Source organism: Pleurodeles waltl, chromosome 4_1 (assembly GCF_031143425.1).
Source record: "Pleurodeles waltl isolate 20211129_DDA chromosome 4_1, aPleWal1.hap1.20221129, whole genome shotgun sequence".
Taxonomy (NCBI): Eukaryota; Metazoa; Chordata; class Amphibia; order Caudata; family Salamandridae; genus Pleurodeles; species Pleurodeles waltl.
This window is the reverse complement of record NC_090442.1, coordinates 689,390,908-689,404,534: the sequence shown is the minus strand read 5'-3', so window position 1 is coordinate 689,404,534 and position 13,627 is coordinate 689,390,908.

Here is a 13,627-nt window from a genome sequence, read left to right as displayed (position 1 = left end):
CTTCTCATCTATCCACTGCTCCAGCTCTTTCAATTGAATTTTAGCATAACACTTTCCTTCCACACCCAAAAGAGCAGTTGGTCAATAGTTTTCAGGAGATTCTTGTGATCCTTTTTTGTAGATTGGTCACAGCTGTCAGGGATGGTATTTGCTAGAAAACAATGATCATAAAGTGGAAACAACAAGGTAGCCCATACACATTGACTTGTTTAAAGACAAATGCAGGAATTCTGTTGAAGCCAGTGGCACCATAGCATTGTATGTATTTGAGGGCTCTTTCAACTTCCAGTAAGGTAGTAAACTGACCCAGAGCAATGACTGGAGGGTGTTGTGTCTTTCAGATGTCTTAAGTGGTAGAGGCGATGGTACTGTTTGCAGACAGCAATTTAAGATATTAAATCTAGTGTTGGGAGAAAGAGATTGTGTATAATAGGACAGAGACTGATTGACCAAGGACCAAACATTTCCTGGAGTCCTTAAGTCCATAGCCTGGTGGAACATAATCATTGTTTATTTTATTTTGCTGCCCTGGATTCTCATCCTGTAAAGGACTCTTCTTGTTTTGATTGATTCCTCCTTTAGCAGTGTATTACTGTGGTTGGATGTCCTTCTTCTTATTAGCGTAAGGTTATTTTTAAGGATGACTAAATTTGTATTTATTGGAAGCATATGTTGATGGTTATTGGCCCTATTGGAATATCATTGCTAGGTATTTAAACTGAACTCCTTGGTGAGCTTCCTAACTAGTCCTTCCAGGAAAGCAGGTAGCCGTACACAGTTTATTAAGCCAGAAAGATATGCCACCATGGCTTGTTTTAGTTCTTCATTTACATTATCTTAACAACTTTAATGTCAATTGACCTCCCTTATTGGCTTACTCTCAGATTGGGAGCCAATTAAATTATGACTCTGAAAAATCTCCCCTCTAACGGATATAATTATTTTCTGATTAGCATGGTCACATTCTAAGGTAGGTATAATTGTGAAGTCAAAAAATCAATGGAAGTTGATTATTGAGACCCAAGTGTGATCCAGGTTAGCCAAGCACTGAGCTGGAAAGTGTGCATAGGCTGCCAGTTGATCAGAAATAAAACTTCCATTCAGTATACAGTGGCCTAGATTTTTTAGGCTGCTAGAGAAAGCTTCTACATTTCAGCCATCTTATCCCTTTTATGATGGCTTCTTATTTTTAGAGATAAATTCCAATATTGACCATCTATATCATGCCAGAGTGAGTCAGTGGCAATGGACCTTAGATGTTGGCTCCAGACTTAAATCCCCTAACACCTGACAAAGGAGGTACAGTGCTGCTCATAATTATAGAAGGACATTAGTATTATAGAGCTGACACTTGGTTTCCTCAAAACAGATATGTCAAAGCAAAGTTTGTCTGAAAGAGAAATAACAGTCAATACACAGTCATGGTGATGAAGAGAAGCAAATATTTATTTGCTTAAGCCCAAGGGGGAAGACGCACACAGTATCACACTGTGGGGTACTTCAAGCTTATCAAGTTAGGGGGAACATTTTATAGGTTTCAACACTCATTGGCTTGCATTACAAGCACTATTTCATCATCTAGCAGCTGCAAAGCCTATAATTGACAGAAAAATAATTACATTTTTAAGAAAAACAAGCTTATCAGTAGGGTATTTTATAACAGTTTTGGTATCTCTAGGGGTCTGTACTTGTCTCTTATCTCAGTTTCAAGACCCTTGTTTGGGCCAAATTGCATTTCATATGTAACAACCTAGCCTCCCTAAAGGTCACATTCCGGTTACATGGTGTAAAAAGCTACAATTTTGGAACACATGCCACTTTTATCTTAACTAAAAGATACTATTCTCACAAGTGAGTGTTCTTGCAAAATTAGCCAATTATTTTCTGAGGTTTCTCAGAGTTCAGGGTTACAAAGCATACACAGAGATAATACTGCCTTGTGTGCCTACACTCTTGCACCTGCATTTTATAACTAATTCAGCAAGACTAAAGTTTGGCATCTTATTTTAAGTGGCTATTTTCAAAGGAATGTGAGCATGTCTTTGGACACTATTCTAAAAGCACAATTCCAAATGGAGAATCTATTGTTAATGTTTGAACAATGGTTCTAATCTATAGGTCTATATTTTTCTCTTCTGTAACAGATTCCAATATTTGGACAAACGTGGAGGTTCCTTATAGTATAAATGTTCAATTTGGTATGAAGTCATCCTAAAGTACACAAAAATGTGATGCGAAGAATGCTTAAATTGATCCCAGCCACTGGTCATTTCTTGTACTGCATCCAAATCAGTCTGCATTCCACTCCAAATGGAACAGTGTAGCCTGAACTGTTAAATCCAATCCCCTCTGAACCAGAACCTAAGCAACCCAAGACCAGTTTCACCCTGGTTAGAGATCTTCAGTCAGGTACTGTTTGGGTCTAGTGACACAGTGAATATCGGACCCATGCCTAGGCCTCAGTCTTAGACGTTTTCCATTAGAAATAATCTATCCCAAACAGCTAAACCAGGCCCTCTTGAACCTGGAAGACAAGCAGCCCAGGAGTGGTTTCATTCTAGTTGGGGCTCTTTAGTCAGATGCAGTTTGGTTCCAGAGGCACAGAGTCCACTGGATCCATGTCTTGTCATAAGGAAATAAAAAAGTGATGCCTGAATTTAATCTGAGACACTGGTAATTACTCTTGGCTGCTCCCCAGGCCATTGTTTTTTTGACCAACTATGCCATCTCAGATCATGTCCACCAGGTGACCACGCAGCCTCAAAGTAATTCCTATCTGTGCAATGTTACATAATTTAGCCATCCCAAATAGATTTCAAATGAGCTATACAAGTGAGAAATCTGATGTAAATGATGTTGAAAATTCCCTTTAAATGTCATCTCCAAGACATGATGTGCAGAGGGATAATTTCATTAACAGCACCTTTTCAGGTGCACATCATATTATTAATTCAAAATAAGGAGCACACGATGTGTATATATTAATCCACTTTTTTCACTTTATTAGCGGATTAATTTTAAGTTAAAGAATGTATCATTTTGAACATATTAAACCACATTTGGAAAACATTTATATTTATAATAAATGAAAAAGTTTTTTTTTTAAATGCATTTCTATTTGTGCCTTTTTTATCCAGTAGTTGGTCTTTCTGTGGATTTCTGTGTGGCCTCCCTTGTCTTTCTCAACTCTGCCTTCTAGTGCACCTTCACATAGTGGACTGACCAACAGAGTTACTGCTCACACTTGAGACCACCTCCGTTTCTACAATTATCTTTGACACAATAATTCCTGTATTATCCATTTGCATTTACTTCAAAAGGTTTGTTATTCAGGCTAGGCCCCTTGCTGTATCAACACTGGACTAGCATCTAGTTCTACCTATATGCTCGCAGCTATCCAAAACATAGTTGTATTGGCTATAGCCAAACTTTCAGCAGAACACGAAAATGCTTGTAGGCCACTATTCATGTGTATCTGGTGACACCTGTGTGTTGCAAAGCCTCGTGCTACTGTTGTGACATATTCTTTATAGCCATTGGTAATTCCTCAAATCCGTATCTAATGGCTACGTTTTCTTCAGAAATTGTTCTAATTTTGCTACACTTCTACGCAATTCAGAAGTAGCCCTGTACTACTTTCTTTGAATTTTCAACGTTGATTGGTCCAGTGCATGAAATTGTGCTGGTAGTGCAGGAGATTTCTCTGACTACACTTATTCTGGAGCTTGCATCAGTCTCAAAGCCCTTCTTTCTCTTTCTAAGATATTGAGGAATGGTCTTGGACGATGTTGAGCAACTATTGAGGGAGCAATAGTTGTAGCTGGGTCTTCTGATGAAAGCATGATGTTTTGCCTTTTGGGAGGACTATCTGTCCCTGTAGGAATTGTAATAGCTTTATCAACAGTTTCTGCTTCTGTGTTATGGGAGGAATCAGCACATGCTTAGTTTCTGGTGGCATTGTATGAGTAGTCTGAGCTACTGCAGGTAAAACATAGTGAGAACATTTATGTTTATTAATAAAGTAAGAGCTGCATGTAAATTATATATACAGCATTAACAATATACTTAACATTGGCTCTCAAGCTAATAAGGAAAGAGCAATATGTTTTAATGCACATGGCCTACATTACCTCCAACACATCGTTTTCATCATCTACAATACCTGCAACACATTGTTTTGATCACTATGAAAAGCTGGAATTGATTATTAAACAATTTTGAATTTTTGTTACCTATTAATTTGACTATTTTCTAAATAAAGATCAAATTATTAAAACATTTATTCATCCATTGTATTCATAAAATGTATTATATCTATTTATTTTTAACCTATATTTGTATATGCACATTGCAATGAACTGAACTCGAGCATCAGATGATGCGTCAATATTGGAGACTCCATGGATTGATTCAAGGCGGAAGATGGTCTTGATTAATTCTTTCCAAGAGGCAGATGATGGGTCTGTATTTTTTCCCCTATCTGAAGCTGCAGCCTTCTGCCTACTTAATGCTACCTTCTTCTTGGTGCAGAAGAGCAGCTCGCACCACTGCTTTCTGATTTAATCCATAGAAAATTTGGTGACACCCACCAGATTAATCCTTTGATATTACAAGTCCAGCTTTGTTTGTTGGTTGCCTTTGTGAAAGACATGTATGGTTTTCCTAAAAAGTTCTCATGTTCGAGATACTTTCCTCCAAAAGTATTTCCGAATCTAGATCAATACATTTATGCTTCCTCTTCCTGGCAACCTCCTCCTGTGCATCTGAAAGTAAATGTACTGAAAATTGTGAGGTTATCACTTTCTGTCGGTACAACAGTCACTATTTGTGACTCACACAATATGCAATTCAATACTTTAAAAAGCAAATGCTCACAAATTGCAATTTGCCACAGGGAAAAGTGTGCAAATAATACTTAGAAAATCCAAATTTGTGGTTTGGCATTTGCCATTTTTCAGGAAATGTTGAATATTTGTTTGCACATCAAACCCTAAATGAATCATTGCTTTTGTGTTACTGCTATTTAGAACTGTTTTCTATCCTCAGAATGGCCCCAGATTTGCTGAATTTGAAGAAAGAACAAAACAACTCTGCTTTTTATTATATTTCTCAGCAGAGAATGATGTGAACCCATATTCATAGTTCAGTAAGAGAAAATAACACTGACCTAACTATTAACTGTTCGTACTACTACCTCTCACTTTGCATCAATAGAAGACTATTATCGCTGCCTTGAAGAGACAGTTAGGACAGTGGAAGGAATGGGAACTCTTGACATCAGTCCATTTAACTCTCTCTTTTGAGGCTACTAGTCCATTACTAGTGATTTCAAACCAACCATGCCTACTTGCACACTATTCTCCCATCCACACCTCACCTCACGTGCTGTCCTTGTTGACCTTCACAACAATTACTCATGTGAAAGTGAGTGTGCAGCCTGCCCATCTATCAATCCCTGTTCTTAGGAGTGCTGCCCAAATACATGCCAGAGTGGGAAATGTGGGCTGGGAGAAAGGACAAGTCTTGTTTCGATTCATTGCATTGTTGGAGGGAACTTATTAAACTCATATTACCTATGGGGGTACTTTACTTATTTTCCACAACTAAAGAACCTTAATCAAAGCATTACACCCACATACCATAAAATAATTATTGTTTTTTGGCTTGAACCAATTTTGAACCACTGAACCTTTACTTTTCTGTTCATGCTTCTATGTATCATACTCTATTCAGTTTCTTACATTATTTTGCACTCTTATGCGCTCACCTGGGATTAAAATGTTTGACATTTGGATAGGCTTATATAGGTATGCCTGAAAGGCAAGTGGACCCTTCAATTTGTTTACCTATAGCAACTGTATTTATCTAGGGTTTAATTTACAAGGACTCTGGCCACCATTGCATCAGTCTGTAAAGCCTTGCATCACATTATACCTCTGCCAGGAATAATGTATGCAAGGTCGGTGTTCTCACAGGAAAAGCAACGCAGAACTGACACAGTGAAATTTACAACATTTAACTGCGTCTTTCTGCGACTTCACTGCACCATAATTTTACCGCCTGCTCAGAGCAGGCATAAAACTGATGCAGGGCTTTTCTCAATGGGGGCCTCTTCACATTACTCGATTAGCGCCATTTTGTTGATGCTAGTCCAGCAATACGTGAGCTTACCGCTACAGATAAGTCAGAATTTCTGATGCACCTGTGAAAATGTGTGCCATGGTGCTCTGTGTTGTAAATACACTGCATCAATGGCATTGTTAGGGGAATTGTAGTGCAGGGCAATAATTCTGGTGGATCGGAGCTGATGCATCAGATTCTTGTAAATGAGACCCTTAGTATATTATCAATATATTTTACTGATATGTGAGGAAGAGACTCAGCCTAATATTCAACTATTTAATAGTTGTAGGATATTTTTTACCCTACTTTTTGTGTGCATTACTTTTGATGCTACCGAATCGTTTGTTACTATGCTGTTGCCACCATTCTCCTATCAGAGGCATCTACTCCAGTCTCTCTCTCTCTCTCTCTCTTTCTCTCTCTCTCTCTATCTCTCTCTCTCGTGCACTGGTGTAGTTTATACATCCATATTTTTTATACTTCCTTCCAAAACTAAAATCACTCATATTCTTATAGGTTAATTTGCATTATTACGCACCTCAACTCTGCTTAAGTGTTTATTTATTTATATTTATTTATTTTAATTCTCTTCATCTACTATGTATTGAACTTTGGTACCTGCATGTGCCTGGTTTGTGCAAACCAAAAATTAATAAATAAAGTCTCCCAACTGGGTCTAATAGCTTAGTGGACTAATGCATGTAATACAAGAATCTATTATTGGCCGCAGGTTTGAATCTTGGTGGGACCACTCCTTTCATGCTTCCGAGGTTAATCAAATCAATACTATAAACATCTGTTTTTTCAGGCGCAAGATACCCTTTTGGGTGAACTTTTGCTTTACAAACACATTGTTTAATGAAAAATTGTGATTGACATATTTCCTCAAAGGCAAATTTTTCAGGAATTTTTTTTTTTTCCTGTTTAAACCTTTAAAACTGAAAAATATGCAAAACTACAAAAAACTTTTTTAAAGTCATACATTTTTCTGAGCAATGACCATGATTTTGTATATGAAAATGATGAATGTTGAACACCAATCTCTGTGCCAGCCTAGAAATGGAGGACTACTGATATGAGCAGAACGCCTATTTCACTGAGTACACAAGACAAGATTAAGGGATTTCAGACCGTGTCATACTCAAAAACAGCTAGGGTGGCCTTTCAGGAAAATTAAGAAAATAAATACAGAAAGATATGGGTTTGACCTTGAAATACTCATGGTGGCCTAGGGAATTTTTTCAGGAAAACCATTGTAGAGGTGGAGCTAGGCATGAACCTAGCTGGCCTTTGAGTCAGATTATATGAACCATAGTTCCACGAGCAGACTTGACTTCTGCTGAAACTGACCTAAACAATTATGCTTTGGAACTCCCCTGGCGCTGCTGTACCCACCAGTGGTTGCTGCAACCCACACATTAGAGCAAGAAATCACTGGTGACACACCCTGCCAGACTGTTAAGGCACAGATAGGTGAAACTAACCGAGACTACTACAGAAGACAGCTCTCGTCTTTCTACTTCAGCCCAGCAGGCCAATGCAGCACTGGCTTTCTTAATCCACCACTCAGGTACATTGGGTTGTGTCATCTGAACACTTGGGCCTGATGTCAAGATGGTGGCTCTAACGAACAACCTCAATGAGTACCACCTTTGACAAGGGACTGCAGGTTCCAGGTTGGTGACTCCATGTATTGTGATGACTACAGCCTTGCTGATCCTTGGTGATTTTAGCAAGATTGCTACCTGCCACTGGATTCACTTTTCGATGCATGATGGGTCTCAATCAAGATCACTGCAAGCACTGATTCTCATCATTTTAAGAGAACCCTACATACTCTCACCACTTGACTCTGTGATGCCATACATTTTCCAGAAGCATGTAGCTTATTTCCCTGGGCTAGGTTACTGAATCATGTCCCAGCAATGCTCCACTTTGCTCAAACATTTCTACACCTGATCTGATCTGTGCACTCTGTTTGAGTGGCCATCAGAAAAGTGCACTTCACTGTTGTGCACTGAATGGCCTCTGCCCAACTCCTTGTGAGAGCCAAATATCAACACACACGCTGATAGACTTCCTTGTAAAATTGGCCTCAGTTTGCTTTGTTTGTGGTTAATGATCTGTAGCAAGTGGTCTTATTATATGGCCTTAATGTGTAAGAGGTACATCTGCACTTTTGGTGCAAAATCACACTTATTCTCAGGTAGAATGAAACTACATACTATGTCCATTACTGGCAAGAAAGGTATCTCATCAACTTTTCCTCACCCAGGCAACAGATGGGGTTTTCAGATGATGGAGTTTAGTAATGGCAGAACCTAATGGCAGTGAATTGAGTTTAAAAAGCAGGGCATGGCTTAGTTTTGGGAGGGTTGGTTGACTCGGATTAGACCACTGTTCATTTGTTGAGGTATAAAACATAAGGCAGGGCATTTCCAATGCAATCCTGTGAGAAGGCAGCACTCACAGCAGTGAGAAACCAAATAGGCTGTTTGTCACTACCAGAACAGTCCACCTTACTAGGCACATGTCCTGCCATCTACATACATGCACACTGCACATAGGGCTAGCTAGGGCCTACCTTAAGGGTGACTTACATGTAGTAAAAGGGGAGTTCTGGGACTGGCAAGTAAATTCAGATGCCAGGGCCCTGTGGCAGAAAACTGTGCACACAGGCCCTGCGCTAGCAGGCCTGAGACAAGTGTGAAAGGCTACTTCAGTGGGTGGCGTAAGCAGCGCTGCAGGACCACGCCACAATATTAGCCTTGTTCGTATGGTTAAGCTTGGAGAAGTAGTGTCTCCATTTGCAGAATGTAATACACTTTATCAATGGACAGAACTATTGCCTCTCCTCATTCCACAAATATTGTAACTTTCCCTAGAAAAACAGAGGCTGCCATCTACAGGCTCTGTTCTCCTGGTGCCAGTGCTCCGCACAAACATTTCCTAAAACAACCTAGAAATGTCTGCCTCCAGCAGAGCAAAAATATGTCGGGTGTCCAGAAGAGAGGAAGTGAGAGAATATACTTTTAGAAAGAAAATTGCGTGTTACAATAGATACATAATAAGTAACACACATATCCACAGAATACATGTTTATTTGCACCAAACTTCCATTTGGTCAAAATATAGACATAGGGAAATCTGAAATTCAATTAAAAAGAAAAACACTGTACACAATATTTGAGCAATGTGTTGCCTAACAATAGGCTAACCTTTAGAAACTTCGAATCTCTGAGAAAAAAGAATTGTAAGATTCCGGTGACCCTGAACATTTGGCTTCTTGCTTCATTCTACCCTCCAGACCCAATATCCATTCTCTGATGTGTTTCACAAACAGGAACAGAATGAGAATTGGGTCATCACAGGTCATTTCTCTTAACGTGACTGCTGCTCGGGTACCATATTCTAATTGTTCATTCTGAGAGGACAAAATACAAATACATCAAAAGGTTATTCACAATCAGTCAGACCTTCAGGCGTAAATGATTGCATCGTTCAGACTCTAATAGTCTCCTAGCTGTCGGTGTCTCCGAAGCTAAAACACCCTTCCCTACAATTTAAAATATTGCCACTTTCTGTATTTGTTCAATAGAGGCAGCTGCAGCTAATGAAATACTGGGTGGTTCATTTGAATCAACATCGTCTTAATGAAACCAAACCTTTAAGAATGTTTTGCAGCACCTGAGTTGCTGATACATTTTATTTAATAAACACGTACTAGCTATAGATGTCAAACAGGGGACCTAGAAATCAGTCTGGTAACAGCATGGTTATTAAAAGTGAGTAAATTGTTTCTATAGAGCGAGTCAACATAGAGATATATGCTTGGTATTAACATATATCAGACTGATTGTTTATATTGAATAATTTTATTGACATTTGAGTGCTTGAAAATTCACAATTCCGAAAACGCCTCACCTGTTGATTTCAGGTGTCCTAGAGATGAAAAGAGAGTGAATAACTTACTGAAACGAAGATGAGTGAGCCAAGAAGGTAGTTAGGTTATTGTAAAACACAATCCCAGAACTAAAAGACCTCCAAACACACAATGCCCTTGGTTTCTGTTATTCGGGGTCGTAATAGTAACACTTCTTTTCAGGGTGGATTCTCAAAGACACTAAATTAACATGAGCTCATACCCTGCTTAGCTATGGCCCAGAGCAGACAGGCTTAACTTTGGGCAAAGTGTAAAGTATTCATTTAATACCAAAACCATAGCAAAGTCAAAATAGATTTGGAAATAGAGTCAAATCTAATGAACAGAATTACACCAAAACAATAAAAAAGTCAAACGAGGGTCACCAGAGATACAAGTTTTTAAATTTTTATATGAAAATAGACTCAAAATGCACAAAGGGGCAATGGCAGCCAATAGTTGTGGTAGACTGGGACCTAGGGGTGGTTTGACGTCAACTTTGGTGGGAACTAAGTCCGATACACTATCTTGATTGGTACAAGTGTACGTCAAGAAGTCAACAATGTTAGAAAAAGCACCACTTCAGAAAATAACTTTGCCACTTTTTTGAATAACAACATTGGAAGTTCTAAGCCATGGTGCTTAATGGGACTATGTAATTTTTTAGAAGAAAAATCCTCCAAGCACAGATCGCCATTGAAATTTGCTGCTGTAAAGCCCACGGCCAGGTACAGCAAGCAGGTTGGTTCTCTTGGAGCTCTGGATCTTTGGAGACTTCTAAGTCCAAATGAAGAATGGCACTTAGCCGTTTTTCCAGGGTTGTTAGATGAAGCTAAAAGTTTATTGATGCTGTGGAACTGCTGGTCAGATAAGTTTCTGAGTGACTTCCACTGAATCTCTGGAGCTCTAGAAGAAAAGTTTTCAAAACTTTCCACACTTTCTTCGGGTGCCAAACAATACTTCTAAAGTCCCAAGGACCTTAGGGGAAGGCTATTAAAGACTGCCTGGATCATAGGCATCAGCCAACAGCAACGTCAAGTCCAGGTCTGGTTACCACTGTTCAACTCGGCATGTTAAGGAAAAAGGCCTCTTACAGCATGTTGTGTGCCTGTAGCCCCACGGGAGGTCATCAAATAGACCATTCAAGTTCACATTTTTGTCCTGGGTACAACAGTGAGCAGGTCTAGCCCTTCAGGGCTCATCTCAGACCACAAGACATGGATGTACAACAAATGTGTTTTAGCTCTGTTTGACCCTCTTCAAGGGAACACAAGTTTATCATATGTCTCAGACAGGGTTTCAGGCAGGACTTGACACTGCTGTGCCAATAGAAGAGGCAGCAGCCCCAGCCCTGAATGTCCAGCTGAGCTCACAGGAGCCATCCCTACCTCATTAGTGCTAAGTACAGACTGTGCAGATGCTGGAGTGCTAATGCAAATTTAACCTCCAGGAGAGTCAAGCAAGGAAATGGCAACTTTCTAAAAATTATTTTTTCTGAATGTGTACTCGGAATTGGACTTCAATATTGAATTGAGCATTTCATAAATATTTAAAAAATTATTTCAATAACCTCTGTAACCAGTTTCTGTTGCATCCTTAATTTTGCATGTGTTCCACTTCTAGATAAAATGCACCCTATCTTGTGGGCAACAAGGTGAGCTTAGGAGTGACTTTTTATAAAAAAGCAGAATTTTCTGTCTATCAAAAAGGGTTATTCTGACAGATTTGACAGCAGCCTTGTAGGCTGCTGCAGTCAGGCTACACAGTATAAACCTGAATCCATGGTTCACAGGACCACTCTGAGGATGGCACAATGGGTGTTGCAGTCCATAGGTTGCATTTAACTTACAGGCCCCTGGACCAATGTTCTACACCATATACTAGGGACCTATAAGCAAGTTAAATATGTCAGTTCAGGAAAAAAAAACGATTTCACCATGTTTAATGAGAGATCACAGTCACTTTACTCCTACTTAATAGTACAAAGAAGTCCAGCAAAATAGGGTCCAGGGAAAGGTGAAACATCTTCAGTGATCACTCTGAAAAGCAAATTTCCTTCAGTTGTTAATAAAAATATTCCAATCAATGAAAATTCATTTTTGAGCTTCAACATTCTTACAATACTCCATAACATGTAGTAAGAGGATGGCTTTGAAAGTGTTTACCAGAGACGAAGACAAAGCACACACTAAACAGAGAAAGCCTGTAAAAGATGACCTGCAACACTCTAGACAGGAAGGAAATCAGCGTTTTGTACTGTGTTTTGGGGGACGAACTGCTCCTCAAGGGCCATCATGGTCAGTTGCTGCTATTGAACTTTCAAAATAGGTGTCAGAAAGGGCAGCTGTGAAGCATGGCAGCTGTTGAAAGAGCAGTGGGGTGTAAATGCTGGATACAAATTGCATCCAGCTAGTGAGCAAAATGTTGTTGTTCAAGGGAAAAATGCAGGTGAAATTAGGCAGTAAGTGCATTTTAGCTCATACCATGGCCTTAATTTGCTAAAAGCCCATACATTATGAAGGGACACTCAAACATAGCACAGTACTCTAAGGGGCATATTTATGAGATGCTTGTTCAGCCATTGCATCATTATTTTTGAAGCAACGGTGGTGCTGGTAGTACTCCATATTTACGAGTCGACGCATATGGGCCAATGGGCCAGTTTTTGTAGGCCTGTGTTGAAAAATACCTGTGCCAGAACTGGTTGCACCTTACAGATCTTAAAATACGCAAAGGTAGACATTCCCTTGTAAAATCTATAGTACAACGGATGCAGTGATATTTATGTTTTTTAAAAATATGTGACGCATTATTGGCATGCAGCGCGCAGAGCCTGAAATGCATCATAATTCATGTGACTCAGCAACCCAGGCTTACGAAATGACGCAGTGGCTCTGGTATATGAAGAGAGCACACACAAAGCAGTTTGGCAAGCTCAACTATGGCATGGAGGTGCTCATTCTTCAGCTGGGAGTTGCGAGGAGACCTGCATCCCAACCATCTCCTCCAACACCCTGTGGGCAGCGCAGGAGAAGGGAGTGTGTCTTCTGCCAGCAAATCTCCCTCATTGACCTCAGGGAGGATGAGTTCATCACATATTACGGAGTCAAGATGGAGTGTATCATGCAACTGCTCACCAGATTGCGCCAAGGCTGGCCACCTACTGCCAGGCCAACCAACATCCCTCTGCAGATCAAGCTGATGGCAGTCCTCCACATGCTGGCATCTGATTCATTCCAGAGAACAACAACCTGACTGGCAGCCACATCCAAGCCATGTTTTTCTGCATTCCTACCCTCTTTCCTGGATGCAATCATCGGCCTCATATCTCAAGATCTCCTTTTCCCCAAGACACAACAGCAGCTGGACACTAAGCAAGGATTTCTAAGCCATTGCAGGGATTCCACATGTCTTGGGGCCTCTGGACTGCACATGTGCGACTGGTTTCTCCCGCAGCAACATCACACCTGTTTCACAATATAAAGCACAGGTTCTCCATCAGCATCAAGGCAATTGTGGATCATCTGGGGATGTTTACTCCCAAGTACGCTGGGAGTGCTCATGATGCCTACATCTTCAGGC